This window comes from Podarcis pityusensis (assembly GCF_964106645.2).
Source record: "Podarcis pityusensis genome assembly, chromosome: 2".
Taxonomy (NCBI): domain Eukaryota; kingdom Metazoa; phylum Chordata; class Lepidosauria; order Squamata; family Lacertidae; genus Podarcis; species Podarcis pityusensis.
The window spans coordinates 67,770,772-67,785,901 of NC_138029.1; the positions used below are offsets into that span (position 1 = coordinate 67,770,772).

Here is a 15,130-nt window from a genome sequence, read left to right on the forward strand (position 1 = left end):
CATGAAAAAGTACAGTAGATCTCTGTGTTGCCCCTTTTCTGCCTTTTGCCTTGCAGTTTATTAAATTTATATTATGTGCTTTCTTTCAAAAGGAATAATAATTTTCTGTGAAGCAGAAGAAAGATTATAGAAGTCTGGGACATTGCACATATGCAATATAAAAGCTCATGCTTTTGGAGGCATGTATGTTTTTTGCTGTTCCATCACATGACCAGTCTTTCTAGGTAGCAGGTATGTAACCTGACCCATACTCATTTGCCCAAGCCCCTGACTGAGCTTGGTTATCAGTCCAGATCCTAATCCAATATGTACTCCATATTTGATCACAGTGTCTGCATTGTTAATAATCTGTTAAACTCTGCTTTCACAGGAAACAAAATAAATAACATCACATGAGGTTATAGATCACAAGGAGGTTAAGATTTTTCCATTAAACCATGGGAATGCAAGGGTATTAATTCTTCACTTAAATCTAAGCATCTATAATTTGTTTAGAATACTGTATTATTTGATAGGTCTTGTTTTATTTGCAGACAAATGGGGAAGGACAATCATCATTACTTGGTCATGTATTTTAAAGACCCTTCTGGTCATTATGCTTTGGTCAAGTTAGTCTACTCCTAAGTGATCTATGGGAAATGAATAGTGATGCCTGCTTCCTTCAAAAAAACACCAACATCTCTGAGTTATTATTCTAGAACTATATGAAATTCATATGTATCCAATATTTAATCTGCCAGTTTCTCAAAAACTAATTGGTATGTAGGAGCATAATGCAAACCAGCCAACATTCTGTTTTGTACTTGGAAATATGGAATAAGCAAGGCCTATGTTTGAGAAAGGGTGGGAGTGGGAAAATCTTGGATCCTCTCAGCCAAGGGGGTTGGCATGCCAAGATGATCACTGTCAGCAATGCTCCTGGAAGATTTCTTGCCCCATTGTTGTGGGATGTGATTAAATTACACCATTTTCATTTTTTCCATCCCTCACTCTCACCACTTAAAATGGTTTGTCCCATGCAATCAAGCGTGATCTTCAAGTTTCAGTTTGACTTTTTTTAAAAACAAAAACTCTTAAATCAATAAAAGTATTTTGTGGGATGGGGATAAAGGGAAGAAATTAAATGGGGATCTATAGTAATTCACTTAAATTTTTCTGTAGAATCCAGCAGGGTTTTACTGCAAATAGGCCACAATGAAATTCATACCATATCTCTGAATTGGGTGCACCCCCTCCATTTTTTTCTCTTCATGTATATGTGGAAAGTACCATGATGTTAGCTCCATCTGTCCATAGATGAGTTTGGAAGGCTGCATTGAAAAAGTGCTGCAGAGAAAAAGGGTGAATGGGAGGGCAAGGCCATCTCTGCTCTCTACAAAACACTACAAGAAAACCAAATAAAACTGACCACAGAGTTTGTACTTTCAGCTGAAAATGGGTCGGGACAGGATCCAGTGGGACCTTGGCTAGCACAGCTTCACCCTGCCTCAAAGCACTCTGTTTTGGTACCAGCTACTACCAGACAAGATGACTGCTGGTGCTAGCTTCCTACCTCCTCAGGCAGAGGTTGTGCCTCCATCACAGAGAACCGTGGAGAGGGACCCACGGTTTGTTCTAACTCGCATACACCTCCAGCCATCAACTTTGAGGTGGGGTTTGGATTACTTCCAGAGTTGCACTCTTTATTTAGACTTTTAAAAATTGAAAACATAAATTAATTCCTACTATTGCCTCCACTAATATGAGTTTGACCAAACTGCGGGAGGCAGTGGAAGACAGGAGTGCCTGGCGTGCTCTGGTCCATGGGGTCACGAAGAGTCGGACACGACTAAACAACTAAACAACAACAACAACAAATTGCTTCCACGTTGTTGCCTTCCTCTAGTGTTACCCCAGTCCAGTTTTTCTTGGTTTTTTATTCCACCCTTCTATCACAAAGCTCAGGGCAGGTAGGTTAGCATCATAGCTGTCAACTTTTCCCCTTTCTTGCAATGAATCCTATTCGGAATAAGGGAATTTCCCTTAAAAAAAGGAAAACGTTGACAGCTATGGTTAGCATACCTTCCAGCATTTCCTGACGAAAATAGGGACATCTTAGTCCATATCAACAACAATACTTTTATCATTTATATCCACCCTGGTAGCTCTGCTCTCTGCCAAACCTAAGCTTACAAGGCAGCGTTGGGAAGGTTTTTTCTTTATTTCAACTAATGGCTGGGTGGTCAAGCACACTGTGCAGTAAAGAGCCAGCAGAGCAAGACCAGTTCACGTTAAAAACGAACAGTCAAAATATGGTAGCATAATAATGATTCCTAACAAAAAGTATATCCCTACAAAATAAAATTAAACAATTAACTGTTCAGCCAGCATGCTAATTCAACTAGTAGGCATAAAGCCAACCATAAAGTCAAGCAAAAAAAATCCAGTAACTTCACATCCAAAAGTAGCCTCAGAGTTGGCATTAGTACCTAGCAACACCCACTACCCTCTAGTCTTTTATGTCTCAACCCCAAAGGGTTCATGAGTTCTTCTGGAACCAACTTTACTATGAATGTTATTGAAGTTGGAGGAGGATAGGGAAAGGCAGTTGGGAACAGCCATCCCCTGATGCTAAATGCATGACTGGCAGGAGTGTGGCCATATAGTGTATAGGTGTGGAGATAGTGCCAGCTCACATGGACCCATAGCATGCTTTTAATTACTGTATTTTTCCGTGTATAACACGCCCCCATGTATAAGACGCCCCCTGTTTTGGGGGACTCCAGATTAAGAAAATGGGGAAAGATTGCCCAGGGTTGTTGAGCTTTTTATGGGGGGGGGGGATTGCCGCAAATCACTCACCCGCCAATTTTTAACATAATTTTTAAATAAAAAACCCTCTTTTTATACCTGGAAAAGTATGGTAATCAGTTGCAGGGCAATTTTACAAAATTAAAACATCAGCACCAATAGCACCAGTTAATAAAAACCACCAGTAGATTTTTTTAAAAAACAGAGCAATTCGCAATATTTTAATGTGTAAGAGAATTAGTCTGAGTGCTGCCTGCCTTGTGAATGGCACTTCACTGCCCCCCTTCTCTCTCTCTCTCTCTCTCTCTCTCTCTCTCTCTCACACACACACACACACACACATACACACATTGTTGGGGTATTTTTTTTAACTTTTTAATAATAATAAAGAATTTATTTATTTTGGGTTTATTTCTTTTGTTGTGGCCATTTCCCCCCTCATGATCTGGAAGTTTTATTTTAATTTGAATAAAAGGCATGTGATAATTCCATGTCAAGGGCCTGCATTTTCCTGTGCTTGCAATCAATATTCCAATCTAGAAACGTTTGTTTTAAAGCGAAACTGTCGGTTTCTTCTGCTTGCGCATGAAAAATTGTCACCGGCGGAGTGGCTGCCTGCTTAGAAGCGGTGAGCTTGAGGTAATTAGCTTGCAGAGTGCGGCTAGTGATCCACTGCAGGCAGCTGGTCCATGGGACTGAATGTCAGACCCTGTTTATCATCTACACTGCTAGGCCCAATTTGGCACCAGTGGTGGCGGCTACTCAGGGGAAAAGACTAGGCCTGAGCCAGCATGGATGATTAATTATCTTTCACATAAGCAGTGGCCCTCTGAGGTCAGAAATGAGGCCTCGGGGCAGTGAATATATGTAGTTTCCTTTATTGTGCCTGAGTTTTGTGGTTGCTTAAAGGAAATCAGTATTATTAGTCTCCTGCAGTTTGGCTAACCCTTGTGCTTAAGAAAAGACTAGAAAAATTGAATTTTATTGGGGGGGAATTCGGGGACAATGTGTTTGTGTGTGTCAAATGTAAAATCAACACATCCATATCTAGCAAGCTAGCTAGTTAGCTACTGAGAGAAGTTTAGAATTTGAAGGCTATTTTCAGCTGACTAGGCCTAAGTTCAGAAAGCACTATTATGTGCTTGCAACAGTTCCCTCCTCTCCTGCCCTGCTTTGACACATACGTATCCTTCTCTCAAGCACTGCGGAGTACTCCATTACAAGTGGCTTTATAGATTCAGAGGACCACTATTATCCTCTTCAAAATGTGGCGCATGTGGAGGGAAGGGAAAGTACCAGGAAGCACTCCGATTTGGAGAAACTGCCATTAATTCTAGGTCTCATCTCCATCCTGGAAACTTAATGCCCTCAATGTCAGGCTTCTTGACAGAGGATAGATGAGGCTGCACTTTTGCCTTCTGAAAATGCAATACTTTAATACCCTCGTTGTGACCCTACACAATGTTCAGCCTATCTAGGCTTAGCTGCATGTGGAAATGCATGCACGAGCAGGTGCTGCAAAAGCAGCAGTTGAGAGCTTCCATTGAACACACGGAGAGAAAGGCCAGTGTGCGATCTCAGCCTTCTCTATCCCCACATTGATTCCCAGTTACATCACGTGAATAGAACTTCCGGCTTATAGCCAATGCAACACTAAGTAAGCATCCCATCAGTGCAAGGATTCCCTCTTGTGCAACAGGTCTCCGCTCCACTTCTCCCCTCATGCACACTCTGCCCCCAGTGGCGTAGCAAGGTTAGGTGGTACCCGGAATGGAAAATTTCTTGCCACCCCCTCCACTGAAATTTGTTGAGCTTTTTTTGCAGAGATTGCATCTGCCTGCCACCCTACAGCTGAGGGTGCACTGGCAGGTATACCATTTGGGCAGCAGGAAGCCTGTGCACGCCAAAGCCACAGGGTCTCTCACAGACGCTCAGTGCCGCACACAGCATTTTGTTACCTCCCCCTCAGAGGTGACACCCGGGGTGGACCACACCCACTGCACCCACCTTGCTCTGCCTCTGTCTGCACCCTCTCCAGATCTGCCTAGAACTGGGTGTCAAATCTTTGCCATACCTTTGCTTTCTCCAGCAAGTTCATTGGCCCTGAGGTTTTTAGGCTGGGAATGTGTATGCAGCTGCCTACTAGATAGATGGACCATCAATTAATTTATTTATAATCTTGCACTACTTTCCAATATGAAATATCATGGGATTTTTAAAAATTGGGAAATTTCACTTTTTGTCCTGGATGCCTTTGGTCTCTTTAAACCTAGGGTTGGGAACCTGTGTCTCCCGCCCCCTGCCCCCTGCTGCTGCTGGACTCCAGCTCCTATCAGCCCCAGCCAGCATGGCCAATGATCAGGGATGATCTGGGAGTTGTAGTCCAGCACCATGCTAGAGGGACATAGGTTAGTTGCAATTGTTCATCAGTTGTAGTCACTAATGCATTTCAGGCATAAGCCCTGGCTCTGAAACCAGTCCTGAAGCTCGGCTTCTAAAGTGCTGGGTGCACTTTAGAAAGCAACTTTGCAGTACTTCAGAATGATCCTTTATTTCCTAGCAAATGGTCCTTTAAGTACTACTACAACAACAGTATTCATTGATTTCAGAAGGGCTAATGTCAGCCAATTGCCTGATGAGGTGCTAGTTTCCACCCAAAGTTTACTTCCCTCCCTCTCTTCTTTTTTTCAAAAAAGTCTTGTTTTTCTGTCATTCTGTATCAAAGCAAGAAAATACTCGGTGCAAAGAAAAACAAAGAAGCCACTCCATGAATAGGGCACGTGCATCTGAAAGGAAATGCAGGACTGCTGGTGTGGCTTTACAGAATCATTTCCACTCAATAATAGTAAAAGAGAGAGAGAACCTTTCACAGGAAGATCTGTGACCTTGGCTCTCCAGAACTGGTTAACCTGTTGTGTATATTTCACAGATGAATTCTGCCCCACGATTTCTACTTTGCTCTACCCTGTGACAGAGAGACACGCGCAGCATCTGCTGTTCATATTCCTTCCCAGGCTCCAAAAGCCAATCTCGTGGTGCCAAGGGAAGCAGTAAAGAAGAAAAGAAAAGAAATTATGCAAAAGAGCTGAGAACAGATTTACTTTCCCAGCTGCTCTTCTCCCACCCTAATCAAGGGCCTGCCTGAGAAAAGCCTGTCTAGATTTCATTTTTGTCTATTGGATATTTTCTGAGCATAGCCCACCGATCTTTGGAATTTTCCACATTTGGGAAGCCTGCAGCAGCTCATAATGAATCGCTCTTTAAGAGTCAATCTCTAAATCATCTCAGAGGCAGTTCTAGGACTCACCACTTGCTCCCCTGCTCTCCCTGCATCCTGGGCTGATGTAGTTTGCGATCAGCAAGAGAGAAGCTGAGCTGCACTGCTTCTCGACATAAAGGAGGCTGGCTGGTGATGTTAACAGCAACATATTTTCCTTGACTCCCTTTAAAATTAATATATTCTTTTCTTTCTTTTTTTGTCTCCATAACAGCATGAGTTTAGCACCATTTCTTGTCATTGGGGAATACCCATCAGGTGTGAGTGATCGTGGAATTTTGTTGGGGGGGATTTGTACAGGCTGCAATATTGAAAGCATTTACTCGTGATTAATTCACCGGATTACTTGAGAATAAGGGGGCAGCCAGAGCAACATTCATGTGTTGCATGTAAGTAAACAGAACTTAAAAAAAAAAAAGTTTGCATGCCAGCCTCCAGCCATAATTCCAGGGTGGTTCTCACATTCCCTTGACATACCTCCAGAATAGAGAACAAACCACATCAGCTCTGGAGCTGTCTTAGCTTATTATTCTCCCATTGGAATAAATGAGCAGGAAGCTATTCTTTTAAATAATAATAAAGAGGACCCCGTAAAATAGGAGAAAAAATGGGAAAAATCACGAGTTCCACCTTCCACCCTGCCAGCATGACTTTGATAGGGTGTAGGAAAAGGATGCTCACCCACTGTTGGTTCTTCTACCATGCTTTTTGTTGATCTGTAATTATCTAAAACCTTGTGTGACAAAAAGAGATGTGCAGTAAAGAGATCATGGGATATGTGTCATGGTAGGAAGTTGTGCAGAAAATTGTCCACATGTACACTATAGCCATAGGCTGGCACAAAGTAAGGCATGTTTTGCCCACTGAAATCAATGATTACCGGTATAATGAATTGAATTTTTTTTTAAAAAATAACTTTTGTAAAAACAAACAAACCCAGAAGCCTTTTATTAGGAATTATAGGTACCAACATTCCAGAAAAGACTTTTCATGTATGTGACAACAGCAATGTGGATGCTACAAAGTCCCTACCAGAGAGGAATGGCAAACCAAGCTGTTGGACTATGCCGAAATGACAAAACTGACCGCAAAAACGTACAAGACAAGTGCAAATATCTGCTGGAAATGTAAGCAAAAGGTAGGCACCTTCTATCACATGGGGTGGACCTGTAAGGTTCTAAAAGCATTCTGGCAAATGATGTACCGTATTTTTCGCTCCATAAGACACACTTTTTCCCTCCTAAAAAGTAAGGGGAAATGTCTGTGCATCTTATGGAGCAAATGTGTGGTCCCTGGAGCTGAATTGCCCAGGGGCAAAAGCAGATCGTGCTCTTTTTTTTAGAAAGAGGCAAGGGGGTGTTGAAACAAAGCCACTCAGCAACTGATCAGCAAGTGATCAGGAGGGGAGATAAGGGACTCCAGAGATAAAGGAGGCTGCCTGAGAGGGGGGAGGTAAAGACAGCGAACTTGCAAGGAGAGGAGACAGGAAAATTAAAGCAATGAGGAGAGAAATTAGAAGAAAAGGAGGAGCAAAAAACTGCTCCAGCTAAGGAAAAGACACAAAGGCAAACAAGAGGGCAGGGGGTGTTGAAACAAAGCAGCTGAGCAGCTGTTCGGCAAGGGATCAGGAGGGAGATAAGGGACTCCAGAGATAAAGGAGGCTGCCTGGGAGGGGCAAGGTAAAAGCACATGGATCCTCAGGATTTTTGCATTGGGTCACCCCAAATTCAGCATCAGATCACATAGCATGTCCATGGCTACAGCCTGCACCAAAAAAATCACACATCCACTGTTTTGTGGGGCCGCAATGGCACAAAAACATGGTTACAAAGCATGGATCCACATGGATTCTCAGGATTTTTGCATTGGGGTACCCCAAACTCACAGTCAAATCATATAACATGTCTGTGGCCACAGTATGAACCACAAAAATCATACATCCACTGTTTTGTTCAGAATTTTTTTTTCTTGTTTTCCTCCTCTAAAAACTAGGTGCCTCTTATGGAGCAAAAAATACGGTAATTTCTGTATTAGACTGTGGCTGTGTGTGCACCATGCATTCAAAGAACATACAACCCAGGAACTGCAGTTTATCTGTCACAAAGCTACAATCTCCAGCACCCTTAACAAACTACAGTTTCCAAGTTTCTTTGGGAGGGGGGATGTGTTTTAAATGCACTTTAAAAATGTATGGTGTATATGTAGCCTGTGTCGTAAGTGTTATAATTGCCAAAAAAATACCCCCATTTCAGTTCCTATTTTGTAGTTTAACTCTTGAAGTGAGAGGAACACAAGAAGCTGCCTAGACTGTTTGTACTTAAGGGGATCTACTCTGACTGCCGATGGCTTCCCAGGGCCTAAGGCAGAGATCAGTCACATCAGCAGCTACACTAGGGTCCTTCTGTGTGCAAGAGGATGGAACCTGGCCCTTCCCTTGTGCTGGGCTGCGATTTTGTGAAATGATCTGGCCTTATTTTTAACCAATTCCGTTTGCATGCATTTGATAAAACATCAGGAATGCTGAATGGGCACTTGAAAGAGTAAATAAAGTAATTTTTTTATTATTATTAAATTATCATGCAGCCCATGATACAAAGTTATTTGGGTGGCTTACAATAAAAAAACTAAGAAAACAATTTGAAAAAATAAAGACACAAAAACATAAAATCCAGAGCCACAACTGAAACACAGCTGGGCACACGCACACACACGCACCCCCCCCCAAAGTTAAAACACAGATTTTAGTGACATGTTAGCTTTTTTACAAGCTGATGCTTCAGTCAGACTACTTCTGCCAGTAGAGATCAGCTCTAGCAATAGTTGTGCTATTATTTATCCATGTTCCATTAGCATGTGTGGAAGGCAAGAGAGGCTCAGTGTCATTTTGAATTGGTCATCTCAGATTTTAGAAAAGTGGGATATGCTGGCATACTCAGGAGTGGAAAGTGTCAGGAGTGGTGAGTGGTATGGGAATTCGACAGGAACCAGTTTGTTTTGTGAGTTCAATGCGCACATTCTGAGCTGGTTTTAAATTGTAGCTTTCCAGTCAATCTTTAAAAAACAATAGGGCACAATAAAATGAAATGTTCTTGTGGTCTGTGCAGTTTTTATTCAGTGGAATCTTTTCAGTCATTGCTACCCAGTTAATCTTAAAGCTAGAATATGCATATCATTCTCTTTAGCAACAAAAGGAAACGGGAAAAGTTAAAGGTTAAAGTTCCCAGCACAATATTTCATAGAGTTATTTATTGAAGTCTGAGTCCTTGAAGAAGTGGATGCAATTATTGTGCCTACCTGGTTTTGCTGTTTTCATTCAGTAGCATTGGTTCTATTTCCAAATGGTTGGGCAGTCTTCCCCAACCTGGTGCCCTCCAGAAGTTTTGAACTAGAACTCCCATCAGCCCCAGCCAGCGAAAGCAGTGGCCAGGAATGTTGGGAGTTGTGGCCCAAAACATGTGAAGAACATCAGTTTTGGGAAGTTTGTACTAGGGCAGTAGCACTCTGTGTCCCCATGCTCTGCCCAACATTTTTTTAATGACAACATCAGTAGTCATGTCATTCCATGGGAGGGAATCATTTTGCACAGCTTGTCTCTACAACCTGTGGGGGTTCTGTGCTGCACCTGTAACAATACTGTCACAATTTTCTAGCAAACCAGAACTTCCAAAATAATTAATGGAGTCTGAAAGGAGAAATTTCTTTCTTTCTGGATTTCCCATTTTCCACAGAAATCAAAAATGAGCTATGAGCAACAAACTCTGGCAGTGGCAGCTGTGTGTCAATTAATCTGGCAAACTAGTTTGCATACTATTGTCATAGTTAATGTAGTTTAGATTGAAGAACGTCTGCTGGTTAAAGGACACACATACATACACATAATGAAATTACGGAAACTATTCCCTAGAGAAGCATTATTTCATGGAGAGAAGCCTTTAGCTTTATTGTGATGTCACCTTTAGTCACATCACTGCAGTGCTGAGTCAGTGCTTTAGCGAAGTCATCATTTTTCAATTGGTGGTGGCCATGTGTCCCACCTGTTCAGCAGCTAGTACGAGCATTATAGTAAGGGCAGTTTGTATGTGGTATAGGGAACTTACCCCAAGTGACTAACTGTGGATTTTGACCCCATGCCAGGGTCCTATCCAAGTCCATTAGAGCTGTCTTCTAATATCTGAAGGGTTGTCACATGGAAGATGGAGCTTCCATGTGAATATGTTTTCTGCTTCTCCAGAGGTTAGGACCCAAAACATTGAATTCAAATTGCAGGAATGGAAATTGAACATTAGGAAGAACATGCTGATGGTAAAAACTGTTCAACAGTAGAATGGACTGTCTCAAAAGATGGTGGACTCCCTTTCAATTGAGGTTTTTAAGCAGAGGTTGGATGGCCATCTGTTAGAGATTGCAGGGGGTTGGGCAGGATGAGTCTTGGGGCCCTTTCCACTCTATCTATTGGGGTCCTTTCCCTGGAGAGCCAGGGTGGTGTAGTGGTTAAGAGTGGTGGACTGGAAAACACTGACGTCTTGGATTTAGAAGGTTTCAATAATGTATTTGGTTGGCATGCATATTTGTGGTATGATAAGGTCAAAGTACATAAAGCGTTTAAAAATCATATTGTCAGAAAAGCATTGTTTAATGTTTAGATAAGATATAAAGATTTCTTAGAAAAGAAAACCCCAAGATGGTTGTCACCAATGGAAGCGAAGGCACAGAAAAAACTCAATATGGAGGCCAAATGGCCAAAATATTGGGAAATTTTGGAACAAGATGGAGTGCGAGATTGGCTCCATTATTATCAGATAATGGAGGCATATAATTTAGACAAAAAAGTTGGTTTTCAGGTGGAAAAATCAAAATTGGGAACAGAATTGTTAGATTAAAAAAATAAGAATTTGTCCAAAATGTATAACTTGCTGTTGAAATGGAACACTCAGGATGAAACGGTGAAGTCAGCTATGATTAAATGGGCACAAGATGTTGGACATAACATAATGATGGCTGACTGGGAACAGTTATGGACCACAGGTATGAAATTTAAGGCATGTAATGCCCTAAGAGAAAATTTAACGAAAATGATTTACAGGTGATACATGACACCCGTTAAGCTTGCAAAAATTTACCATTTGCCCGACAATAAATGTTGGAAATGTAATGAGACTGAAGGTACATTCTTTCACCTTTGGTGGACATGCCCAAGGATTAAGACATTCTGGGAGATGATTTATAATGAAATGAAAAAGGTATTTAAATATACCTTCCTGAAGAAACCAGAGGCCTTTCTCCTGGGCATGGTAGGCCAATTGGTACCAAAGAAGGATAGAACCTTTTTTATGTATGCAACAACAGCAGCAAGAATACTCATCGCGAAATATTGGAAGACACAAGATTTACCCACTCTGGAAGAATGGCAGATGAAGTTGATGGACTATATGGAACTGGCGGAAATGACTGGCAGAATCCGAGACCAGGGAGAAGAGTCGGTGGAAGAAGATTGGAAAAAATTTAAAGACTATTTACAGAAATATTGTAAAATTAATGAATGTTAGAAAAATGTTGGAATGAAGTTATATGGCTTTAGTAGAAATGTTATAAGGAATTAAGTATAGATAGGTTAATAGAGCATTAAAGGAAAAAATAAGGTTAGAATTTGTTAAGATAATTAAAGGATAGAAAGCAGAGGAAGATGGAAAGGAATTGCTGAAATAATTATCAGAAGTGGAATACAAAGAGGGAGGTGTGAGGAGGTCGCGGAAATAAGTGAGTGAAAGATGGGATAATGAAACTGTCTGATTTATTTTATTGTTTTTGTTTTCTTTTGTTAATTTAATGTTTTGCATTGTCTTTTTTTTAGTGTTTAAGTTTCTGGAAAAATAATAAGTATTTTTTTTTTTTTTAAAAAGAGTGGTGGACTCGTAATCTGGTGAACCGGGTTCGCGTCTCCGCTCCTCCACATGCAGCTGCTGGGTGACCTTGGGCCAGTCACACTTCTCTGAAGTCTCTCAGCCCCACTCACCCCACAGAATGCTTGTTGGGGAGGAAGGGAAAGGAGAATGTTAGCTGCTTTGAGACTCCTTCGGGTAGTGATAAAGCGGGATATCAAATCCAAACTACTCCTCCTCCTCATATAATTCTATGAAAAACCACCACAGCATTTTGCTGATAGAGCATAACAATCTGAAGCTGTCTGTAAATGTCCTTCCATTTGACTGAATGCCACCCAGGACACATGCTGATAGCGGAGGAGTCTGCTTCATTGTGTACATTTTTTATTAAGCTAACAGCTGATGAATTTTAGCAGACAGTGTTTAGGGAAAGCTGCAATTACAGCTGCGATGCTGACACAAAGTTCACCTACTTTTGAAAACAAGCTTGGAAGGGTTTGGAAGCTAATGAGCTGCAGCTCAAGGGGTGAACTTGCCTTCCCTTCTTTAGGTGGATTTCATCTGAGAGCATCTCATGGCCTTCTGCTTTTCCTCTTTGCTCTCCAATGACTCACCGTGTTGACATTTGCCTTCACCTCTCCAGGACTCATTCCTATTAGCTCCAGTTGGAAAGCTGTCAACAGTTTCCATCTGTTTTCTCAACATTAAAAGTACAGATTTCTCCTTCCCCTCCCCTTCAAACAAATTTTTCCCTTGGAACAAATGATTATAGATGAGAAAAACTTTCATTCCATTCAACGTAAATCTGCACATTTATGCTATACATGCACTATGGGGAATGTAAGGTAAGGAAAGACAATGCTTTGCAGCACTTTGCCTCCATTATCCTCACAACAATCCCTTTCAGAAATGTCACTATACATATTCCTATTTTGGGAGTGGTAAGAAAAAAAACCCTGAGATTGACTTTCCTAAGGCTATACACTGAGAGAGATATGGCAATTTTGCTTCAAAGATATCACTTTACTGTAGGAAAATTGCATGTACACCACCATAACATGTGATAAACACATGCCTATCTTTTCCACTGTGTGTAAATACTATGAAGTAAATGCATTGCGCTTCAATGAATGCAGGCTGTGGACGCACTATTTTTCTTCACCAGAACATTCTCTTTGTAGGGCAATCACTGTGTGTTAAGTAGTCTCCCAGTCCTTGGTTAAACTGATTTATAAAACCCATGTCATGTTTCTCAGCTCTGGCTCGAACCCTCCCTCAGTTCACTGGGATCACACTGGTTCTCAGAAAGTACTTGCTTGCAGTTTTATTTTATGTCTTTGAAATCATGTATCCTAGGAAAAGTATGGCTCTGTCATCTTGGCACTGTGCTACTAAGTTATTTTTGAATCATACTCTCCTTAGCAGATTTGCGCACATATATATATATATATATATATATATATATATATATATATTCACACACATCACCAGTTCAAGAATTGACAGAAAGCAAGCAAGGGCAGAACACAATTGTGTTTTGTCCTAGTTCACATATCTTGATAACAGCTTGCTTGTTAGTTAGGATCTCCTTCCCTCAACCTCTGTCAAAGTGATGGAAGGTGACAAGGATATATATATATATTTTAACAAAAGTCCATTTTGATTTTCAGGTGCCAAGCTGAACCTACTGCTCAGTCAGTGACTACTACTACTGTATTTTGACCTTCAGATTGAGTGGATTTGATAGGAGCTTTACAGAGAGGAGCATAAATATAGAACATTCATGATGTCATGTCATTTTAAAGAGTTGCTCATCTGACCCTAAATTCCACCCGCTGTGCTGCTTTAGTTTGAGATCAGACAGTAAAATCCAATGATTTCTCTTTCATCTTCCAACCCCTCCTAAACACGAAAAGACATTTGAAAACAGATTCATCAAAAAACCAAAACCAATGCTTTCGCACATGTTCCCAGTTTGAAATGTGCCATGTGTGGAAAACTCCATAATGAGCAGATAAAATTTGTTTGTGTATGACTTGTATGTGTCATAAATCTGATGAAAGCCTGTCAGAACAAACTCTGTTTTACCGAAGATATAGACATGACCCACTGGACAAGATTTCTGTTCTGCTTGTGAGATACTGGCTCTTCCGATTTGTTCACAGATATGCAGGAAAGTTTGCTCCGAATCCACTCCCCCTCCATTTCTGACCTCTTAAACATAGGGACTCATTTGTACTGATTTGTAACTGCTGGCACCAATATGCGACACCTTGAGTGGGTGTGTGAATGGTGGAGATGACAGTCGTGTAAGCAATGAACATCCACACTGTATTTAGGGTGAAGCAGATATTGGTAACAATCACCAGGATCATATATAATGCAGTAAAGCTGTCTACCTGAAATACAAACAAAAGCCCTTTCCTGAGGCACTGTAGGATAATCACTCACAGTGACAGCATCCCCAGCCAAACACAGGCAGCTGGAGAGACTTCATCCGGAATACATGGGGCTTTGCTTGTCTTCATTTGCATCTCAGGATGTGTGTCACTTTTCCCCTTTATCCTAAAACTTTGTACGGAATGTGTAGCATCCTCATTGTCGTCGGATAATTTTGAAATTACACAGAGTAAGCAAACCTCAGAGCGTGTTGCTTTGAGGTTTGACTGACGGCATCTTTCCAGCCCAATAGCTTCTCACCGTGTATTTGACAGAAAGGGGAACTTAAGCTTTTGCTGGAGAGAGCTGGGAAGCATTGCAGGGCAAGTTACATCTTCATCATCTTCACTCCAACTAAGAGAGCGTTTGAGCGCTGAGGACTGTCAGGAGTGGATGTAAAACTGGCCACTGATAAGCAAAAGAGACGCATCACCATACTGGGAGGAACCCCCAAGTCTGCAAAAGGTGTTTGTTTGTTTGTTTTTAAAGATCCTAAAGGCTGGTGGGGAACCTCAGACTCAGAGGCAAAATGAATGGAGCCCTCAAGACTACCGCCAGGTCATTTCTTATCAGTCATACCTCCTCTATCCTTCCCTCTCAGCCCTGCTTTGTATCATCATCATCAACAACAACAACTTCATGAATTTATTTACACCCTGCCTTTTTTCCTGATGGGACTCAACGTGGCTTACAGATAAAAACAAGAATTGCTAAAAACATAGAAAAAATAATAATTAAAAAC

General features: G+C 41.3%; 1 protein-coding gene across 1 annotated transcript in view; it reads left to right on the forward strand.

The window, feature by feature from the left end:
• LOC308467519 (uncharacterized protein) overlaps window positions 1-15,130 on the forward strand; it is a 151,440-nt gene that overhangs the window by 135,274 nt on the left and 1,036 nt on the right. The gene's annotated exons all lie outside the window — the stretch shown is intronic.